The 9,564-nt window shown below is 42.3% G+C and overlaps 1 protein-coding gene across 2 annotated transcripts in view; it reads right to left on the reverse strand.

Moving 5' to 3' along the window:
• Positions 1–7,104, reverse strand: part of LOC126998362 (protein quick-to-court-like) — a 103,776-nt gene extending 96,672 nt beyond the window's left edge. The window contains exon 1 of one of the 2 annotated variants that reach the window (XM_050859890.1): positions 7,028–7,104. The gene's annotated coding sequence lies outside the window, so the exon portion shown is untranslated. Of the gene's footprint in view, positions 1–4,188; positions 4,345–7,027 lie in introns of those variants that run through there. The other variant, XM_050859889.1, reaches the window with a different exon arrangement.
• Between the last annotated feature and the right edge of the window lie 2,460 nt (positions 7,105–9,564).

The following is a 9,564-nucleotide window of genomic DNA, read 5'->3' on the forward strand; positions in this document are numbered from 1 at the left end:
GATGCAGGGAGGAGGGGAGGGAAGAGGAACGAGGTCGGGGAGAGGGAAGGAGGGCGGTGGAGGAAGTGAAGGGATATGAAGGGAAGGAGGGCGGTGGAGGGAGTGAAGGGATATGAAGGGAAGAAGGGCGGTGGAGGAAGTGAAGGGATATGAAGGGGAGAAGGTGGCGGATAGTGAGGGAAGAGAGAGGAGGAACGTGCGAGGAAACGAGGGGAGACATGAGAAGGGAAAGGGAAGGGAAGCGAAGGGAAAGGGAAGGGATGAGAAGGGAAAGGGAAGGGAAGGGAAGGGAAGGGAAGAGAAGCGAAGGGAAGGGATATAAGTTAAAGGAAGGGAAGGTAAAGGAAGGGAAGTTAAAGGAAGGGAAGGGAAGGGAAGGGAAGGGAAGGGAAGCGAAGGGAAGGGAAGCGAAGGGAAGGGAAGCGAGGGGAAGGGATGTAAGTTAAAGGAAGGGAAGTTAAAGGAAGGGAAGTTAAAGGAAGGGAAGTTAAAGGAATGGAAGGTAAAGGAAGGGAAGGTAAAGAAAGGGAAGATAAAGAAAGGGAAGATAAAGGGAAGGTAAGATAAAGGAAGGTAAGATAAAGGAAGGGAAGGTAAAACAAGAGAAACGAAAGGAGAGGAAGGTAAAGAAAAGGAAGGTAAAGAAAGGGAAGGTAAAGAAAGGGAAGTTAAAGGAAGGGAAGGTAAAGGAAGGGAAGGTAGAGGAAGGGAAGTTAAAGGAAGGGAAGGAAAGCAAAGGAAGGGAAGGAAAGCAAAGGAAAGGTAAGGGAAGGGAGGGAAAGGAAAACAAAGGAAAGGTAAAAGAAGGGAGGGAAAAGAAAGGAAACGATACGAAAAGAAAGGAAGAAAAGAAAGGAAAGGAAAGGGAAGGGAAGTTAAGGAGAGTAAAAGAAAGAGAAAGGGAAAAGTGGAAACGAGTTAAATGAGAAAAAAAACACAGGCAGACAAACAGCATACTAACGGGCGGGCAAACAAGCAAACAAAAACACATTACAACAGAGAAAGGGTGGCCGAGGAGCAGAAGAGGAAGGCAGGCAGTCAGTAAATGCCTAAATTCGTGATGTCATAAAATTCCTCAAATAGTGAACGGCGCAACGCAAGCTTTTCCTCCGCGCAGGTAAAAACACAGGTAACCGTCAGGTGTTTGAGCTTCCCGTTTGTTTAAGTGATTGCAATCGTGTCTTTGTGCATTAATCTCTCTCTCTCTCTCTCTCTCTCTCTCTCTCTCTCGTCCACGGTGTGTGTGTGTGTGTGTGTGTGTGTGTGAGGCAGTCTCCAAGCGCTTCTATTTGTTCGTTTGTCTTTCCTCCGCCCTTCTGTATGTTTGTCTCTCTGAATGTCTGTCTCTCTGAATGTCTGTCTCTCTGAATGTCTGTCTCTCTGAATGTCTGTCTCTCTGTCTGTCTGTCTCTCTGTCTGTCTGTCTCTCTGTCTGTCTGTCTCTCTGTCTGTCTGTCTCTCTGTCTGTCTGTCTCTCTGTCTGTCTGTCTCTCTGTCTGTCTGTCTCTCTGTCTGTCTGTCTCTCTGTCTGTCTGTCTCTCTGTCTGTCTGTCTCTGTCTGTCTGTCTCTCTGTCTGTCTGTCTCTGTCTGTCTGTCTCTCTGTCTGTCTGTCTCTCTGTCTGTCTGTCTCTCTGTCTGTCTGTCTCTCTGTCTGTCTGTCTCTCTGTCTGTCTGTCTCTCTGTCTGTCTGTCTCTCTGTCTGTCTGTCTTTTTTAGCCCTTTTTCTGTCCAGATAAAAATAGTTTAATAAAAAAGTAGCTACATCATTTTTTTAATTACAGACATTCCGTTACATGAAAGTGTGTGTGTGTGTGTGTGTGTGTGTGTGTGTGTGTGTGTGTGTGTGTCCACGTGACGGATAGTCGGAATGGTGTCATCACTCAAAACACACACACACACACACACACACACACACACACACACACACACACACATAGTAGAGAGATGGAAGCGTTGGTGAGTGTGAGCTTTCTCCCTTTTTAGGAAAGTGTCAAAGGGGACGGAGGAGGAGGAGGAGGAGGAGGAGGAGGAGGAGGAAGAAGAGAAGCAACCCCGGAGAAACATTGGATGATAGGAGAGAAGGAAAGAAGAGAATTGAAGGGGGAGGAGAAGCAACAAATGGGACGTAGGAGGAGAAAGGAGGACAAGGAGGACAGGAGGAGGAAGAGGGGAAGAGGGTAAGGAGGAGGAGGAGGAGGAGAAGCAACACCGGAGAAACATTGGATGATGGGAGAGTAGGAGAAAAGAGAATTGAAGGAGGGAGGAGAAGCAACAAATGGAACGTAGAAGGATAAAGGAAGACAAGGAGGAGGAAGAGGAGGAGGAGGAGGTAATTAAGGGTGTTGTGGCGGTCACGTGTGTGTGTGTGTGTGTGTGTGTGTGTGTGTGTGTGTGTGTGTGTGTGTGTGTGTGTGTGTGTGTGTGTGTGTGTGTGTGTGTAAGGAGGTATGTATGCATGTACGCATGGGTGTATATATGCATGCATGTGTATGTATATATAAATGTATGAATGTATGTGCATGTATTTATTAAGTATGTATGAAAGTGACCATATTTCAAGGGTTTCTGCATCACACGCACGCACGCACGCACGCACGCGGGTACGCACAGAGATGCAGTCGCACAGAAAATACACATATACATATATACAATATTTGCTTTGTTCAATGACCTTGCGCGCGCGCGCGCACGCACGCACACAAACAAAAACACAAGCCCACATGTAGGTACAGGAACGCACGTACACACACGCACACAAACACACAAACATATCACACTATCACAATACATGCACAGCTTTACAATCTCTTTGAATAATCAACAAAATAATATTGACCAAGTATAAACTATATACGAGTTTTATTTACTGACACTGAAAATAGAAGCTATAAATTCAAATTATATGTGAAAATCCCCAAGATTTCGTAACGTGAAAAACAAAATAAAAAGAATTGAAATGAATTGAAAAACCATAGATGAATATACACAGTACATATGCAAGGTTAAATTCGTAGTATTCTATATAGAACACAAACATTTGATAATGTACCAGGGAGTAAATAATAAGTACTAGTTATATCGAATCCGCTGGGAACTGCATGAGATGAGGGTCACTCAACAATGGCGTGTTCTGCCTGTTACCATGACTACCATCTCCGGCCATCACGAGTACACAGTCGGACAAAGACTTTTCCCAACGTTCCTCACCACTATCTGATTCTAGTATACCCCATCAGCTCCAGCATATATTGACCCTCCATCCAGCCCTGGCATATATACACCCTTCTCGGTAAAATGCTGATCATACGCCTATACGTTGAGTCTACTATTATATGCAGCTTTTTTATATAGCTAAATCCGTCAGTAGTCGTAAGATGACAATGGGCTCCAAGCAGCAGAGACCCTGCTGCGCGCCTGCCTGCTCTCTTTAAGCTTAAACTACTGGTTGTGTCTAGTGCATATTTCACCTGTATTTTTTTTCCTTTCTTAAAATTCGTAACTAGTTTACCACTCGTCCAAGAAACTGCGTAAAATGCAAACCAGTGATTACGAATACTCCGTTTTCGCGCTAGCATCGAAATGACGAAATGGAACCCCGTCAGGCCCACGCGCTCCATTCACTTACATTATCTGAAAGTTCACTTCGTCATAAATAATATATGGAGTCATCCAAGATCGATATATTGACCTCTGTGGAAGAAGCGAACGACCTATCAACACACACACACACACACACACACACACACACACACACACACACACACACACACACACACAGCTGAGCAAACATAATAAGCACATCATTGCATATCGACAGTGAACGTTCAACGAAACCACAATCACAAGTTGTTATGCTGATGACAGGGCTGGAGGGGTTGTTACAATGGGTGAAATTACATTGGGATAAGTGTGTTGGGAGGAATGTATAACAATAAATTGGCTAAAAGGCCATTCTGTTTTATTTAGCACTTTCCAAAGCAAGAGATGGCGTAAGGTAAATAATACAAAAATGAAAAAAATGAAAAAAAATAAAAATACAAATTTAATAGTTATATAAAAAAGTCTTATAAACATTCATTCTGTCTCTCTCTCTCTCTCTCTCTCTCTCTCTCTCTCTCTCTCTCTCTCTCTCTCTCTCTCTCTCTCTCTCTCTCTCTCTCTCTCTCTCAAACACACAAAACACTTACTTTTACGTATATCCCGGGTGTTATTTCCTTACGTAGCGATGCACAGACATGCGAGAATAGATACAACGAAAAAGAAGGCAAAAAGGAGGCACAGGATGAGGCTCTCTCTCACACGTCAACCGCAGCGGCCACGGCAGAGACAGCGACTGGCGGGGGAAGGGTTCGGCGGCGGGGTTCAGGGCTGCTTCGGTGTTTTGCTTAAAGTTTTGGATCGCTTCGAAAATTGTTAACTCGTACTAGGTTAGCTTAATTCACTAACGAAAATTGAGCTAAAGAAAAGTAACTGTAGCAAAGAATTTTCAGTAACGCATAAAATGAAGTTGCTGATGTTTATTCATAGAAGAGAGATAATGTTTGATGTTCATATTCCATTTTATTTCAGCGCGATAATCAGTGATTCCGGAAAAAAAAGGTAATCGTCGAATGGTTCACTTGTATAATTGTGTATTTTTCATCGTCAAATAGCAAGTGCTTGTTTTATTGTTTATTATTGTTATTATTTGTAGCATCGTTGTTTTATTATTGTTATCGGTATTATTATCATGCATCTCACCATTATTATCATCATTATTCACACTACTACTACTACTACTACTACTACTACTACTACTACTACTACTACTACTACTACTACTGCTACTACTACTATTTCTGCTACTACTACTATCATCCTCTACTAATGAAGTGACCCCGGCTCATTATCGTTCGAGCGAAGCAGTGAGAACGAGACAGAACGAGACACCTTTAATTCTCTCTCCTAACGAGGAGTTGGAGGGAGGGAAGGAGGGAGGGAGACAAAGGAAAGGGGGATGGAGGAGAGAGAGAAAAGATTGGGAGAAATTAAACAGAAGTGTGAATGGTAATTGAGAGATGATGATAGTGAGAACGAATGAAGATAAATGGAAACGATAGAAGGGAGTTAAAAAGGAATGGAAGGAGAAAGAAGAAAGAGGAGAAGCAAGATGAGAAAGAAGGCATGAAAGTGATGATTGAAGAGAGAATGGGATGGAAGAAAATAGGAAGAAAAAGGGACAACAGAGGGATAGACAGAAGAAGGAAAGAAAGGAAAGCAGGGAGTAAATGGAGAGAGAAAATGAAAGGCGGGAAAGAAAAAAAGAAAATAATGGGTTAAAGGAGATTGACTGAGAAGGGAAAGAACAAGAGAGTAAGAAAGAGAAGATAATACGAGAATGAAGCAGGAATGAGAGAGAGAGAGAGAGAGAGAGAGAGAGAGAGAGAGAGAGAGAGAGAGAATGTGTGTGGAGGGGGGGGATAATTATAACACTAATATTCAGAGAAACCTATGATGAATTACTCTAATGAACTGTGATTGATAGATTGATAGGCGCACACACACACACACACACACACACACACACACACACACACACACACACACACACACACACACGTCACCAATCATTATAACTGCCGTGACGAATGTTTGACGGCTCGGCAATCCCATCGTTCCTGCCCGGCCATTCCATTAGTGTGCTGCTGCCCTCTGCCGGCGAGAGCGAGGGGAAGACATATTTGATGGAGGGTCGAAGTGATCAGTAATTGGGTCGCCTGATGGATTAGCGATGCGGTGATGCAGTCCGAAGGGGGAGAGAGGGAATGAGAGAAAACAGAGAAGGAAAATCAAAGAAAAAAATATACGAGCATACTATAACGTAAAAAAAAGAAAACAATAATGAAAAAAAAGCCCGCTACTTACTGCTCCTGAATAGAGTAGAGAGGAGTGGCAAAGAAGAGAAATAAAAATCAAGATATTAAAGGAGACCAAAAAAGAAGATTAACAGAGAAGATAAATAAAGGTAAAAAAAAAAAACATAAAGGAAAAGAAGTATGAAAATGAAATAAATATAAAAGTGAAGGTAAATGAAAGGAAGATTAATATACCAGAACACAACGAGAAAATGAGGAAAGGGTGAAAGCAACAGGTCTCAATATTAACAGAACATAACAAAAATAAAACATAACATAACAAAAAATAAATAAATACAAGGAGGAAGAGAAGTAAAGAAGAGGAATCAAAAGAAAATGAAAATGAAAAGATAAATAAAAATAAGAATAAAAATAAATAAAGAAGATAAATAAAAGAAAAATGAATTATAGCACAGAAAGAAATGAACATGAATGAATAATTAAATAATGGAGACACCAACTTTTATGATTTTTAGTTGCTTTCAAAAAGATACAAAGAAAATATGGGTAAGTACACCATTGAGGAATTCGGGAAGAGTAACTGAGCAAACGAACGAATACCGAAACGCTCAACCAGCACCAATTTGCATAATCAAGAGGAAATTATAATTCACGAACACAAGGAATCCACAGAAAACGTGAATCAGCAGTTTATCTTTCACCGGTGACTTAACTGAAATGAAACTCCGTCACACACACACAATCTTGGCCCTATTACAGAATCCTTCTTTGTCTTCTCTACACTATACTTCAACACACACATAAAATTAAGGAAATAAACAAATAACGAGAAAATAATCAAGAAATCGGGTACCAGTCTCAGAAGAACAAACATATGGACCAAATTTGGAGTCATAAAAAATTACGAAAAAAAAAAAAATGGAGAAACGGGTATGTGATAAGAAAGAGACAAGGTTGCTGTGTGTGTCCATCTGTACGTGTGCGTCCAGGAAAACGTGTTCAGTCCGCTGCAATCCCCTTTTTGCTTGCGTGTCCGTCTCTCTCCCGCGATCAATACGCCTCTCCCCACCTTTCCTCACATAACCTTACACTGTGACCATAATTCTAACTGTCACGCCTCGTCACTCCACTTGGGTATCGGCAAGGGGTTGGTGCAGGGTCGGGTACTCACCAGCGGGCGTGGGGAAGGTGGCGGGCGGCTGCAGGCGGGTGTAAAAAGCAGGTTTTACTCTACGCTCGGCCGTCCCAGCTGACTGAATGGAATGCTTGTGACCTGCCCGCGTCCCGACCCCTCGACTTGCTATATTATTCACACTCATTTTCCTTTTGTTCTTCATATTTTCCTCTTCTTTTTGTATCTACTGCGTTATAATATATTTTTCTGAAGATTTTATGGGAGGGAAGAGGATATACTTAGGTCCTTATTGAGTATGAACTCTACCCAAGCCACAAATCAAGGAACTCGAACGAACCTCTCCTTCAGTCCTGCCACCGCGCGATGTTTCGATTCAATCCTTTTCCTTTTTCTACCCTTCGCATTTTCCCTTTCCTCCGAGGCTCGTTCCGGCTGCTCCAAGAAGTGATTGTCAGGAAGGGGTCTACGAATACATCATCAGCTTACACGTGGACAAATTAAGGCATCGCAGCAGGCGGGGAGCTACGTGACCGGCTGCCTGCTATCTCCTTTAACGCCCCTTCTCCCTGCATGTTCGCTGCTTGGACTTGAACACCTTACGATAGAATGTGAGGGCTTAAGAACACAAAGACATGAGCTAGATAGACACGTGGCGCATATCCCTATCACTGGAAGAAAGGAGTGGGAGAAAAATACGTCTAGAGGGAAGATAGAGGGCTAAAAACTGCACTGGGACTGACAGGAGATAAAGAAACAGGCAATACTATAATGAGCCACATGAAAACACTCTTGATTGAAAGCTGGAAACGAAGAGAAAGTATTTAGGATACAAAGGGAGGATGAACACGACGTAATGACTTATATGAAGCGATACAAAGCGTCAGTCTAAAGAAGAGGAAGACTAGAATAACACACAGGGCTATATTTATGATGAAAGTTCAAGGTTTGATGTGTACTGTGGCCATGAAATTGGAGTGTAGATGTTTTTTGGGGTGGAAATGTTTTAATGGGGGATGTTTTTATTCTTTCATAGTTACCCATCACGAGAGCATAAGCATGAATTTTCTTTTATTAATGTGCGTTCTTAAGGGTATACTCCTCTGGGCCTTATTCTCGAAGTTTCTTACGAAGTTACGAGAGGCTTGTTGAGACGTTGAGTATTTTCCATTATACAGAAAGCATAGACACACACGAAGATGAGAATGAGGATGATGATGATGATGAAATTGATGGTGATGGTGGTGGTGATGGTGGTGGTGGTGATGATGATAGTGGTGGTGATGGTGGTAGTGAAATGCAGGAAAAAAAGGACACACACACATACACACACACACACACACACACACACACACACACACACACACACACACATTTTTTTCGCTTTAGCATTCCTAGACAAGATTAATTTTATTCATAGCTAAAACTGTGTGTGTGTGTGTGTGTGTGTGTGTGGACGTAAAGAGAGAGAGAGAGAGAGAGAGAGAGAGAGAGAGAGAGAGAGAGAATTCTTCCCTTCACAAGCCCGTCCTCTTTTCTTCTCGCCCCGGTCGCCCGTCGCCGTGATTCACTTTTCAACACTCCCTCCCTCCAGCACATCCTTTCCTCCTCTTTCCAGTCCTTCCACAACAGCGCCTGCACTCTTTCCTCCCTTTTCTTCCCTCAACACACACTTCGTCTTTTCCTTGTTTTATTTTTGCAGTCTTTTTCCCTTTTCCCCCTTCAGCCCACACTCAGTCTTTGCCTTGTTTCCTTCCTGCACTCCTCCGCAGCCTCTCCAATGCAGTGGTCGAGTGGAGGCAATTTCCCCGCGTGAATATAAACGACTCCGTAAAGAGGGAGAAAAAAAATGTTAACCTAATCTGATTCAGCGAATGTTTGCGCCAAACTGAATTTTCCTGAATCCGTTTAGGATATAAATAAATAAATAAATAAATAAATAAATAAATATATATATATATATATATATATATATATATATATATATATATATATATATATATATATATATATATAAACTCTTTCGCCTCTGCCTGTCAACATCTACCTTTCCTTCTTGCTGGAAGTATGCCTTCATACAGCCTGTGCCTAAGAAGGGTGACCGCTCCAATCCCTCAAACTACCGTCCTATAGCTTTAATTTCTTGTCTATCTAAAGCTTTTGAATCAATCCTTAACCGGAAGATTCAAAAGCACCTTTCCACTTCTGACCTTCTATCTGATCGCCAGTATGGGTTCCGCAAGGGGCGTTCTACTGGTGATCTCCTAGCCTTCTTAACTGACTCTTGGTCATCCTCTCTTAGCTGTTTCGGTGAAACTTTTGCTATTGCGCTGGACATATCAAAAGCTTTTGATAGGGTCTGGCACAAATCTTTGCTTTCCAAACTACCCTCCTACGGTTTCTATCCTTCTCTCTTTACCTTTATCTCCAGTTTCCTTTCTGACCGTTCTATTTCTGCCGTGGTAGACGGTCACTGTTCTTCCCCTAAACCTATTAACAGTGGTGTCCCACAGGGTTCTGTCCTATCTCCCACTCTTTTTCTGTTGTTCATTGATGATCTTCTTTCCAAAACGAAC

The sequence above is a fragment of the Eriocheir sinensis genome, chromosome 14 (genome assembly GCF_024679095.1).
Source record: "Eriocheir sinensis breed Jianghai 21 chromosome 14, ASM2467909v1, whole genome shotgun sequence".
Taxonomy (NCBI): domain Eukaryota; kingdom Metazoa; phylum Arthropoda; class Malacostraca; order Decapoda; family Varunidae; genus Eriocheir; species Eriocheir sinensis.